At 42.0% G+C, this 12,271-nt stretch overlaps 2 protein-coding genes across 3 annotated transcripts in view; one reads left to right on the forward strand and one right to left on the reverse strand.

Annotated features, from left to right (window-relative positions):
• Positions 1–11,169, reverse strand: part of Filip1l (filamin A interacting protein 1 like) — a 237,594-nt gene extending 226,425 nt beyond the window's left edge. For both annotated transcript variants that reach the window (XM_057764100.1, XM_057764098.1), the window contains exon 1: positions 10,743–11,169. The gene's annotated coding sequence lies outside the window, so the exon portion shown is untranslated. The remainder of the gene's footprint in view (positions 1–10,742) is intronic.
• The window catches only part of Cmss1 (cms1 ribosomal small subunit homolog), a 294,908-nt gene that overhangs the window by 233,854 nt on the left and 48,783 nt on the right, over positions 1–12,271 (forward strand). The window lies entirely within an intron of this gene.

Below are 12,271 nucleotides of genomic sequence, written 5' to 3' on the forward strand. Positions count from 1 at the left end.
CCATCATAAACATGGTGGATAGAGTTATGCTTGAGAGTCCAGAAACCAAGGCAAACAGGATTATATTAAAGAGTTAAATGTGCTGTGCATAAGATACACAGCAAAATCTGGAGTGTAAATGCATGGGTGGAGTTGAGGGAGCAAACACAGACACCACATTGATCAACCAAAAGAGCTTGCCCATCCAAAGGATACAGTGACAACTCAGTCCTGTCAGGAACTGTTATAAGCAAAGACTATAAGCTTCCAAACAGCGAGATAAAGAATGGCAGGCCGAATTTCCATGTCTTTCTCCAGACAAGCCTAGGCTTGACTAAAGTATACTAGCCAGGTTTGTTAATCTCGGGATTAGGCAAGGTGTAGTATTACCTCCCAACAAGAAAGTCTCAGATAATAGAGAAGCATAGAAACTGAAAGTATGTGTGTGTGTGTGTGTGTGTGTGTGTGTGTGTGTGTGTGTGTGTATCAGAGGCTTCACCAAGAAAGTCCTTGGGGTCTTTAGAACATTTGAAAGTTGCAGCTTTTCTCTTAGTTGGAAAATGTCTGCCTTCATGAATGTGTCTTATCTATAAGTGTAAGGGTGCACCCTTGTAAGGGTTCATCTGCCTTCATACATGTGCCTCACGTGTAAGCGTGTGTTCTTGGTAAGGGTTCGTCTGCCTTCATACATACACCTCACATGTAAGCGTGTGTCCTTGGTAAGGGTTCACCTGCCGTCATACATGCGCCTCATGTGTAATCGTGCATCCTTAGTAAGGGTTCACCTGCCTTCGTGCATGCACCTCATGTGTAATCGTGCGTCTTTGGTAAGGGTTCGCCTGCCTTCATGCATGGGCTCATGTGTAAGCGTGTGACCTTGGTAAGGGTTTTCGGGATCCAGAAGCTTGCTCCCTTATCTGGGAGAGATGTTGCTCACCTTCCCACTTTGCATGTCAACTTCCCTGTGAGTCCAGAAAATGCCTTAAACTCCATCCAGTGCATTAAGTTTCTGCTAATTCTGACCTAAGACTCTGATCCTTGCAGTATGCTTTTGTATATTTGGAACAATTAAGATACTAAAAGTTATTTTGCTGCTTAAAAAAAATAATAACTCTGCTGACTAATAAGACAACAGACCTATGCTAAGGTAAGCTAAGAAAAGATGTTTTCTGGTCAGTTAAGTGAAAAGCACAAATAGAGAAGTTCCATTTAAACAGTGACTGGAGGGTGGGAAAGATGGATCAGAGATTAAATATTCACTGTTGTAGCAGCAGATCCAGATTCAATACCCACATGCAGGCTCACGGCCACCTATAACTCCAGTTCCAAGGGATCTGACACCCTCTTCTGACTTAACATATATGCACACACATACACACACACACACACACACAAATGGAGGCTGGCTTCTTGCCACTAACATCCCTGATCTAACTCTAAAAGCTTTCTTCCTTACAGATTTGGAGACTGCCAGAGATAGAGATGTTTAGCTACCTGTTCAAATGGGTGGTGCTACTGTTTTACCACTGCAAGGGCAGGTGAAGTTCTTCACACGCTTCCCTGCAATTAAAAAATCCTCATTCCCACCACCAGCTACAACACTTTGGGAGAGCAGACTCTAAACCTCACCTGGGCAGCTCAATAGAACCAACCCCGAAGTTGTGAGTATGGGAGAATTGTCCCCATTACTCATCTGTCATGTGGTGGTATAGTCTGGGGAGAGATGCCCTCTGAGGCAGGTGGGAGAGAGGCCCTGAGGTCAGAAGAGTGGGAGAGCTGCCCTGTGACTGACCTGGGCAACACCATAGAGCCAACCACACTGGTGGATATGCTGTTCCTGAAGGTGTAGGTGTGGGAGAACAGACCCCAAGGACGTGATAGTGGGGGAACTGGCCCCACCCCTTGCTCAGTGCCTCACGGGGTGAACTAGCCAGGGCAGTGCAGGAGAGCTCATCCAAGTAGTGAGGACAAGGGGGAGCTGGAGGGCTGACCAACCCTGCACCTACCAGGGCCAGAAGCAGGGCTATGAGTTGGCCCATCCCATCATCCACCCCATCTGAGTTCTGCTGGAGCATGTAAAGGAGACAGTCCTGCAGACCCAAAGTGGCAGGAACTCCGCAACACAGGGCAACAGCAGCGTAGTCAAGAGGAGCTCCAGTGAGGGACCAGCATTGATAGTGTAGCAGAAACCAGAGGACTCGAACCACACCAATGACTCCTTGCAATGATCACTTGCAAGTAAAGATACTTGGGTAAAAGTGTTTACTGTGTACTCCCTGTGTCACACCACAGCTTCCATGATGAGAGTGATTTTTTTTTTATTTTTATTTTCTTTTTTTCTCTTAAATTTTATTTAATTTTATTTGGGAGTAGAGGGTGGATATGAATGAATGGGGAAATGAACAGGACGGAGATGCATGATGTGAAAGACACAAAGACTAAATAAAAAAGAAAGTTTTAAAAACCTTGTTTTCTATGTAGTCGGCTGGGGTGAACCTGGTTGGACTTCTCAATTGAAACTACCTTGAAGAAATGAACTATCCAGATGTAGGTGGGGACATAACCAAATTATGTGCCAAAATAATTCGATTATTTAATGATTGCAGCTTTAGGATTCCATCTGGGGAATTGGAACTGACTGAGCACATGTGCATTTGAGTTGAAGTTCTCCTCCTTTCAGTAGGTACTCTGGCCTCTTTTGACACTGTGTTGGCAGCAAAATGTCTTGGTCACTTCGCTCCCTTTGAGAGCAACAACAGCTCCACTGCGATTTGAACTGGTGCTTTCTGTCCACGTGTCTGGCAGGTACTTAATGCATCTGTACAGCCGTTCTGAAACCCGATCCACTCATTAAGTGACGGGGCAGTCAAGCTTGCTACCTCGTGTGTACAAATGCTGTCTTTCCAAATTAGAAAAGAACTAAATAAAGCCTGTGGAGGTGCCTTGTTCTAAAGGGTGTAATTCAATGCCCCACTGCTGACATTCTTCTGAGGTAGATTACATAAATAACCCCTGCTGGACGAAGTCCTTTCGCATTCTCAAGTGATTTGAACACATTTGAAAGTTTTACTGTCTACTCAGAATCCTCTGGGTTGTGAGGCTGTAAATTATCTTTTTTTTTTTTTGAGTATTAGAGCATCCATTATACAATTTACATTTTAGGACAGAAGCAAGAGAATGATATTGAGAAAGAAAATTATGTGCATGAGGCCAGAGATTATCAAAGGAAAGAAAATGGCATTTCTACTCTTTAACATCAGTCAAGGAAATTGCTGGTTTGTTTTTAATAGTTGACTTCCTGGGGATTTTCTTAGTGCCCAGTACATGAAGTTTGGCTTCCTAAACTCATCCCTCTTGGCAGGTGCGTAGAGTCTGGAGCCATGGTTCATATGTTAGGGTCCAAAGAAAGCACCATTCGCATGTACTTCACTTACCACCCAGGGCTTCTCCAGTTGCTTCAGGAAGTCGAAATTTTTGTGTGTGCATGTGTTTTATGGTTTATAATATTTATCAACTTCTCAGAAGGGCCTAATATACCACATTTTCAAGACTGGATTACTTAGACCCAGCCTATAGCATGATGATAGTTTCCTGTACTTAGCAACCGTGGTGATGACAGCACCTGGTCATTAAGGACTTTTATGTCGTTACATGTGCTCCCCACTTCTTAGTTCCCCTTTATTGCTCTCAACAAAGGCAGGTTTAGTCATTACCCCCATTTTATAGTTCAGAAAACTTAAGACTTTGAGGTTAAGTGGGTGCTAAAGACCGAATGGAACTGAAATGGGAATCCAGAGTGCCGTCTGGGAGAACCCATGCTCCAGGCATTATGCAGTGTGCTGATGAACTCATCTGATTAGGTTTCATTCTGACTTTGATTTTATGTGATATTCCTGTATTCAACTCAAACAGTCCTTTCTCTGTTCTAATGGTTGGGCATGGTTCCATATCTACATGCTAGTATATTACAATTCCAACATCAACATCAGATTGTAGGGTCCAGAATACTGTTTGGCACATCATTTGTTTGCAATACATGTAAGGAGGCAAAGGAGCAAGCATATGCCCTTTCCAGGCTTGGAACAGCCTGCTTTTGTGATATCCCTACACTGGGTACAGTGTGTGGCATTAGTGGCTTTTGATCTTTAAAGATTAGGCACACAGTAGTGAGTGTCTGACGAGTAAAATCAGATCAAATTCCTTTGTAACTGTTGTTTGGAAGCCAGCGGCTTTGGCCAGTCTCTCTACAGGAAAGCAACTTTGTGAAGAAAAATTTTTGCATAGATAATTGCCCCGTGCCTTTTTCATTGGACAGTGCTGTCCTAACAGTCAGTATTACACATTAAAAGTGAATGTCCAGGGATTCTAAAGCTGATCACTTTTACTATCTTAAAAACAGGCACACACCTATTCCCCTTCAAATAAATAAACAACTCCAAGTGGTCCGTGCCAACAGCGTTTGCCCTCCCTCACTTCCGCAATCCATATACGATCCATGTCCTTACCTCTCACCAAAGAAAATGCCTTTTAGCAATAGGGAAATTTTGCTATTATAAAACCATAATTAGGGAGAAAGACTCCCTACAAAGTGTGGATTTTCTTTGGACTCATGCCTAAATGTGGCTAATCTTACAGAGGCTGACTCTGCTGTCCACACAGATCGTTTTGGCCAAATATACAGACTATCTTTGTTTTTTTTCTCCAATAGTTGTGAGGCTGTTAACATATCTTAATAGAATATCACAATGTATCATTCAGGCCACTAATATCATTTAGTGCAATCATTATCATCATTCAGACCATTAATATTCAATGTAATTGATGTCAGTTAGGCTGAGAGCATCACTTAGAAAAATTTATATCATTTAATGATACTGAGTGTTGTATATCAACCTATGCTCGTCTGGAAACTTGCTCATCTGCCAAGACATAGACTAGAAACTGATGTAAGCATTTAGGAGCTTTTACAGCAGTTTGACATTACTACAGGATCTTAACTTGTGATCCTGATTTTGAATAATTTTTTTGTTACAGTCAGTGATGCATTGACTACAACAAAATTTTTTCTCTCTGCCACAGGTGGGTGGAAAGCACAGTATAATGTTCTTTTCAACTGCTAATTTACAAAGAAGTTGTCTCAAAATGTAGACTTGGTTCTAGGATGGAGCCTGAGATTCTGCATTTGAAACATACTGTTGAGTGATACCTACACCCCTCATCTGCCAAGAAATTTGAGCAGTGGAAAACCAGAGGATGGACTTGAACACTTGACATAAGCATTGTCTTCCTGTAGTTGCTTTAAGCATATATCTGGCTTTAGCAAACATTTACATGAAAGACAGCAAGAAAACGTCTCTATATACATGGAGCCCTGGTTTGGGTTATTGTCGGTGAGAAGCGGGGCCTGCCATTATACCGCTTACCAAGTTTCATTAGCAGCTCCTAGACCTCCAGTGCGAGGAACAAGGAAGCTCAGTAAATAGACGGTTTACCAAATTCCACCCACCTGTCTCCCTGAACTAGAATACTGCTTGTATCCGGTGTTACAGCGCGCCCCGTTTCCTTATGAATGAGTCCTTTACAGAAGTAATCTCTGCGCCTTCGCCGTGTCATATCATTGCTCTGCTTTCAGAGTGTCTCACTCTGGGATTTCCCAACACAGTCCCACCTCCCAGGAAGCTCTTCGATCCTGGATGCGCCTCCCCCATTGATCACCCTACCTCCTTTCTTTTCTCAAGTTGGACCCAAGCACCAGGTTCCAGCACACCTTTTTGTTCAGTCTCCTAAGTAGCATAAATGTGTCTTTGAACTGATGGAATAGACACTCTGACTTGGGTGCAGGCCCATACAGGACACTTGTATGGGACATGGACAGGGAAACCTGAATTTTAGAAGAATTTGCAGAACTGGGCTTAAGACATTTTGGAAAGGTTTTGCTTTGCCTTGCTATGGCTTGCCTTCCCTTGCCTTGCCTTGCTTTGCCTCTTTTCTTTGCACTCTGTACCTTTAGGGAGTGGTGTGATTCACAGAAGATAAACTGTCTCCATCTGTAAAAGTTCAAATACTGAATCACAGTTCAGTATTGTCACACAGCCTCATTTGTCCTTATGGCGTCCTCAATAGTCATATGCCATGCATGAGAAATAGAATGTAGGCTAACTTAATGGGCAGTAGCACATATATTTATACACTATACTAATTCAAGTCAAAGTTTATAGAATTTGTAGAATGTTAAATAAATTATATATTATATATTTTTATAAAAAGTTTATAGAATTTTATCTATTCTATAATATTATAACTAAAACCCATTCAAGCAAAAATTATTATATAAATGACCAATACTTTAAAGCAAATCCTAAATAATCTTAATTAGACTTAAAGAAGTGTTTCGATCTTATGTTTGTTTAATTTGAGTTAATCTCACTACATTACTCAGGATGGCTTGGAACTCATGACCCTCCAGGCCTCCAGAAGCCCCATCTTCATTGCACGCTTCTCACACGACGTTAGTTATTTATGCCTTAGTTGTAAGAAAATAGGATTTTTTTTTTTTACATTTTGAACTATTAACTGCACCTGCTTAGGATCTAAACACAAAGTGGAAAACATAAGGCTTAACCCCACATGCTCCCTGATCAAATGCAAAGTTTCTTAAAATAGCTGCATGTGGATAGCAATATGAGGAACAGCTGGTGTCACTGGTGTCCCGGGCACAACCTGGCAGTCTCGTACTGCCGCCAGGCTCTCTCTGTTTCTTTCCCTTTCTGGGCCAGCTGCAGCAGCTTGGAGAAGCCCAGAAGCAGCTTCACTTTATCCATTTGCTATGCTCTCCTGATTCCAGTTTTATAGCCATGACACCCCTAGATCCATCTTGATGATCTAGGATTCCATTCCAACCCATAAACTGGAGAGAAATTCATCAAAACATCTCCAAAATTTTAGCAAACTTTAAATAACAGTACAAAAAAAAAGAAAGAGAAGAAAAGAAACCCGGGAGATGAGGTCTTGTGGTTTTACTTGGTCACAGCTAACAGGTAGTGCTGGCCCATTGTGGTGCCATGCACTCCTCATCTGTGTGTGTCAGCAGCTGTGGTAGTGTGTCTGAAGGTGTTTCCTTCTGCGACAGAGAGGTTTCACTATGGAAGGCAGATCAGCCCTGAATGTAGACAGCACACTATCTCCTGAACTCCAATCCAAGACAGAACATAAAATAAAGGAGGTACCCAGGTGAGCAGGAGCGGTCATCTCTGCTGCCTGACCTCAGGGGCAGTGTGACCAGCCACCTCCCATCCCCGTGCCTTCTCACCACAATGGACTGATTCCTTCTTAAACTGGGGGCCAAAATAAATCCCTTCCCTTAGACTTCTTCTGTTGGGTATTTTGTGACAACCAGGAAAGTAACTAACAGAGCGGCAGGTCTGCTCACTCTGTAATGTCACCAGAGAGACCCACATTCACTCCCCAACTGCCTTGTGCAGCTGTACACGTTGCAGTGTAGTCTACGCACTTAGTACCGTCTCATGGACAGGGTTTGTTGATTCTCCACAAGGACCCATCTGTCTTTCCCCAGAAGCAGGATCTAGAATAAGGGAGTCTGATCTACTGTGTCAGGGTTTTATATTGCTAGACTGGAGGTAGTAACCACCACTTTAAATTCTATTTACTTTTTCATGTCACTGAAACTAACATTCTCTGTTATCATTGTCCCAGTCAGAGACAGGTTTTTTTTTTTCCAATTCTGAAAGATACGATAGCATTTCTTAACTCTTATCAAAATACGTTTTATTCTATACGGTAGTAGAAGAGGTAAGGTGAGAGTTAGCCACCCTAGTTACCCAGCGTCTACACACACACACACACACACACACACACACACCTTTAGGAAGGAAGCAGAACTCTAAACTAAAGAGCCAGGGGAAATTCTGGTCTCAGGAAGATGGGGACATGAAAAGCGATGGTGTAAGAGGTGCCGAATATCTCCCTGTTGACTTGGTTTCCAGTGTACCAATGCCATCCTCAGCCAGTAGGTACCTGCAGAGTATGATGTTCATGTGGAAAGGTTAGAGTTTTCTATTAATCTTCCACTTAAAAACTTACTTTGAGGGTCTATATCAGACTGAAAAAATGATGGGACTAGCCCCTTGAATATCTAAATCCAAGTCTGTGATGTGCTGAGCAAGAAATGATAATATCTACTTCCCATATTGCATAGGATCAAATTGCTCATATGTGAGTTCTATGAACAAAATCAAACATTCCATAAGTGTGATGTCATAACGTTTCCATAGCTGGGGGGGGGGGGGGATGACGACACAGCACAGTAGTGCGGTGTGGGCACAGCGATCGATCTCATACCGGCATAAACATCTTGAGCATCTTCACTAGGAAACCCTGTTGTCTAAGAAGTTATAGTACAAATTTGGCTCTAAAGTGTTCCTTAAGCACTTCCTGTCTGATCCAGTTCTAAGAAAGCAGACATTATCAGTAAGTGAGCCTTTTGTCTAGCATCTATTGTGTTCATGATCTTCTAGTATTTGTGCAAAATGTGTATTCCAGCTTGATTATTTGATGCCGGGATGATTTCTGGAATCGTTTCCTTATCTTAGAGATACTGAATAACATTTTCAGAAAAGGTAAACATTTCTGATTCTTTTAATCAGAAATGAAGTCAAAAATACTTAATCATGGTAAACAATAAGCACAGTATACTAGTGTTTAAATCTCTAGTGAATTCTCTCTACAAAGGTGGTCACAGCATTTGTTTCATTGACTGTTGAAGCCTTAATAATCCTCATGGGGCCTAGGACAAAAGCATTCCAAATAGTGGATGGATGGATGGATGGATGGATGGATGGATGGATGGATGGATGGACAACTGAGGTTACAAACTCTTTACTATGAAAATATCATCCCTGACATTAATAAAATAGCATTATTCTTTGTTCAGTGTGAACAGTTACTAAGTGCTTATAATCACTAATTCTAGACTACAAAAAATAAACATTTTAAAACATTTTAGTGCATCATGCTATGCAAAGCATCCTTGGTAATGAAAGTTTGTTTTAGACTAAGATAAATTATAGTATGAACTCTGTTCTGAAGGAAAGAATAAAAGGCTCATTTATTTGGGGATTTTCCCATCCTTGGACCTGCCCAACTCTTGGCAAGTTGCACTCTCAGTCTCTCCAAATACATCGTCATTTTGAAGCCACGATAAAATATATATAGTTACAGTGCTTCTGCCTGAGGCTAGTACTTGACTGAAATTCTAGTTGAGTGAGTTTAGAAAGAGACAATTATACATGAACTTTGGTAGATGCTAAGCTCTAAGAATAAATAACTGTCCTTTTCTTCCTAACCAGTGCTTCTCTTTGGCCCAGCATTTTTTTCAGTGGTTTTGCCTTGGCTATAATCAGAACCCAAACTTCGCATCATTTTGGGAAATTGCACAGGAAAGTCTCCTCAGAGGAGATCTGTGTTAATTACACTGCATACTTGTTTTATTATTTGTTTTTGAGAAAATGGAAATAGCATGTTAAAATTATTGATGCTTCTGGAATGTGTCAGTAACAAAAACTATCATGTTGCTGGAGCTGAGTTTTAAAGCTAAGCATGAGGAATGTCTCATAAGTGACAACTGATAACTACAGAAAGAACTAGTTTCTTGGAATATTTGTTTCTGAGGGGTTGACAGATATGACTGTGTCATCATAAGAAAGGCATTTTATCTGCAGCAATAGGAGCATTGCCTTAAGTACACTACTCCGTCTACTCCCCTGTGCAGATCTCATATACCATGAACTATGTGGTGTAGTTTGGCAATATTTCCATTGTACCTGTTCTGATGTTTCCTGACACTTTTTTAAAAGATGTGATCATTTGGTTACTGTAAAAAGAGAATGCATAAATAACACTCAAGCATCTTAAAATGAGCATAGGCCTCTGTTAAATGAGCTTGTAGTCTATATACGAAATTTCCTAGCCGTCCAACACCTTACATAATGCTCCCATTGAGCACACTGAGCATAGCTGCCACCGTGTCCTCTGCAGCAGTCTGGAGTCACTTCTTTACACTGACGTGCAATGTGCCTGTGGATACCCAGTCAGGCTCGGTGTAGTGAGCCGCAGTACAAGGTCATAATAAGTATTACTTGAGATCTTTGAAAACTTCCAAAACCCACTCTGTTCTCTGACCCCCAGTCAAGTCCTAACATCGCAGGAATAAATGTGAATACAGTAACAAGAACGCATCCTAGTCATCACCTGGAGATGTCATCTCTAGTCATCATCTCTTCTGTCATCTCATGAAAGGGGGATTCCTTCTGACCTAAAAACTCAAGGATGCTCCTCCGTTTTCATCACACAGTGATCCTAAAACTGTATGTCGGTCATTGGTATTTACAAAATCTGACTGCTAACAAGAAAAGTTATGCACTCAAACCTCTCTTTTTACTTTCGACCGCCTATCTTACTCTCAAGAGGACAATAATTTCACATTTCCTTTTAATTTTCTTTCATTGCCTACAATGTAACAAAACCCTGTCATAATAGGACCTCTATTTTGCAATTGGCCTTACCTATTTTAGACTGAGAGACACCCTCCATAAAATCTGAATCATACCTGAGACTTCCTCCCTCCCCTTGCAGAATTTCTCAGGGATCTTACTTCTGGAGAGCATTTGAGGGTTCCCAGCTTGTGGGTAATGCAGAAACATCCCAACCCCCTGGTTGAGAAACCAGGACAAGGACACTTCGCTTACCGTGCAGATGCCTGTGCTTGGTCAGACCTGGAAGAGCTCTCTTCTGATCCCTGTCAAAATCCAGTAGTGGAACCCGAGCATCCAGCAACGTTTTCTTTTCTTTTTGGGCACCCTCTTAGTATTTGTTTTATGAGCTTCAAAGTCACTGAGAATTTGCAACGAGGGACCAGGTACAGTTCTGCAAAAGGGGTGCAGCAGAGAGCCCAGCACCAACTGGGCCCAAACACTAAATATAATTCTCTTTCCTTGCTGAGCAATGTCCTTCATACTCTGAAGACAGGCGACCTTGCCGAAATATCTATCCCACAGCTTTGCCAGCCTCTGCTGAAGAAAGGGTCTAGCCAAACTGATCTGCAAGCTTAGGCGACCCTCTGCTCACAGAGGACAAGCAGAGGCAGGTACAGGCTCTCTAAGCGTGTCTGCGTGTTCTGCTGTTTGTGTATTTGCATGCCTGTGCCCAGCAGCTGCTCTCCAGATTAGAGGACACCGCTCGTTGGCAGGCCTCTCTGAAACCTCCTCCTGGGTCATTGCAGATTTGTGTTCACATCCTAGGTGAGGGGAGAAACTGCTAGCCACAGCCTGTCCTCTCCCCTGCCATGTTGCTGCCTCAGTCCACTCTGAGCCGTCAACAGCAGTGCAGGCATACTAGCAGCAGACACCCAGACAGACATTAGGTTGCCCCTCATTTTGTATCCTGCAGCTTTGTTTGATATTTGAGTAATAACGCTGTGACCCCTTATTTGACAGCCATATCCCAAGGCACTGTATGTAGCCACTCACTATTATTAATGCTGTGTTGTTCTTTAATTTGAATGCCTGCCCATTCCGTTTAGTGTTATAGAAGACAGGCGGACAAATTGCTAAGGAAACTCAGCAGCAACCCCAACACACAAAAGTATAATAGATTTTTATTGTTATATATTATTCAGATGTTACTGGAACTTTATTTTTAGAGTTCTAAAATTAAAAGGCTCAATTTAATTTTTTCCAGGTGGCATAACTTTTTCGGAGGACTAGGGAGAAGGGCATGTTCATTTATTTGACAAATACTCATTACAGTACCAATTAGATATCAGATCCTCTACCTCACATGCCTGCTAGCTGCCTGAAACTCAGCTTGTGTGTGATCTTATTTAATCCTCATGGCATCATTTTAAATGAGCCTTATTTCTAATGCTCAAATGAGAAAGCCAAAGACAACAATCATTAAGTAACTGCCTGTGTCTTATAGATGATAGATACTACACTGGGAATTCAAAATTGGATGTTGAGTCTCTCTAGAAAACCATATTCTTTGGGGTTTTTTTTAGGGGTGTGTGTGTGTGTGTTGTGGTATGTGTGTACGTATGTATGAGAGTATGTATATATGGTATGTGGAGGTGGTGTGGGAGGGAGGTGGGGATATATGGTGTGGGTGTGTGGGTGCAGGTCAGAGGACAGCTTGTGAGAAACCACTTCTCCTGCCATGTAGGTTTGAAGGATCAAATTCATTGCCTTTACTCACTGAGCCATGTCGCCAACCCTGTTCT

Source organism: Chionomys nivalis, chromosome 3, assembly GCF_950005125.1.
Source record: "Chionomys nivalis chromosome 3, mChiNiv1.1, whole genome shotgun sequence".
NCBI classification, from domain to species: Eukaryota; Metazoa; Chordata; class Mammalia; order Rodentia; family Cricetidae; genus Chionomys; species Chionomys nivalis.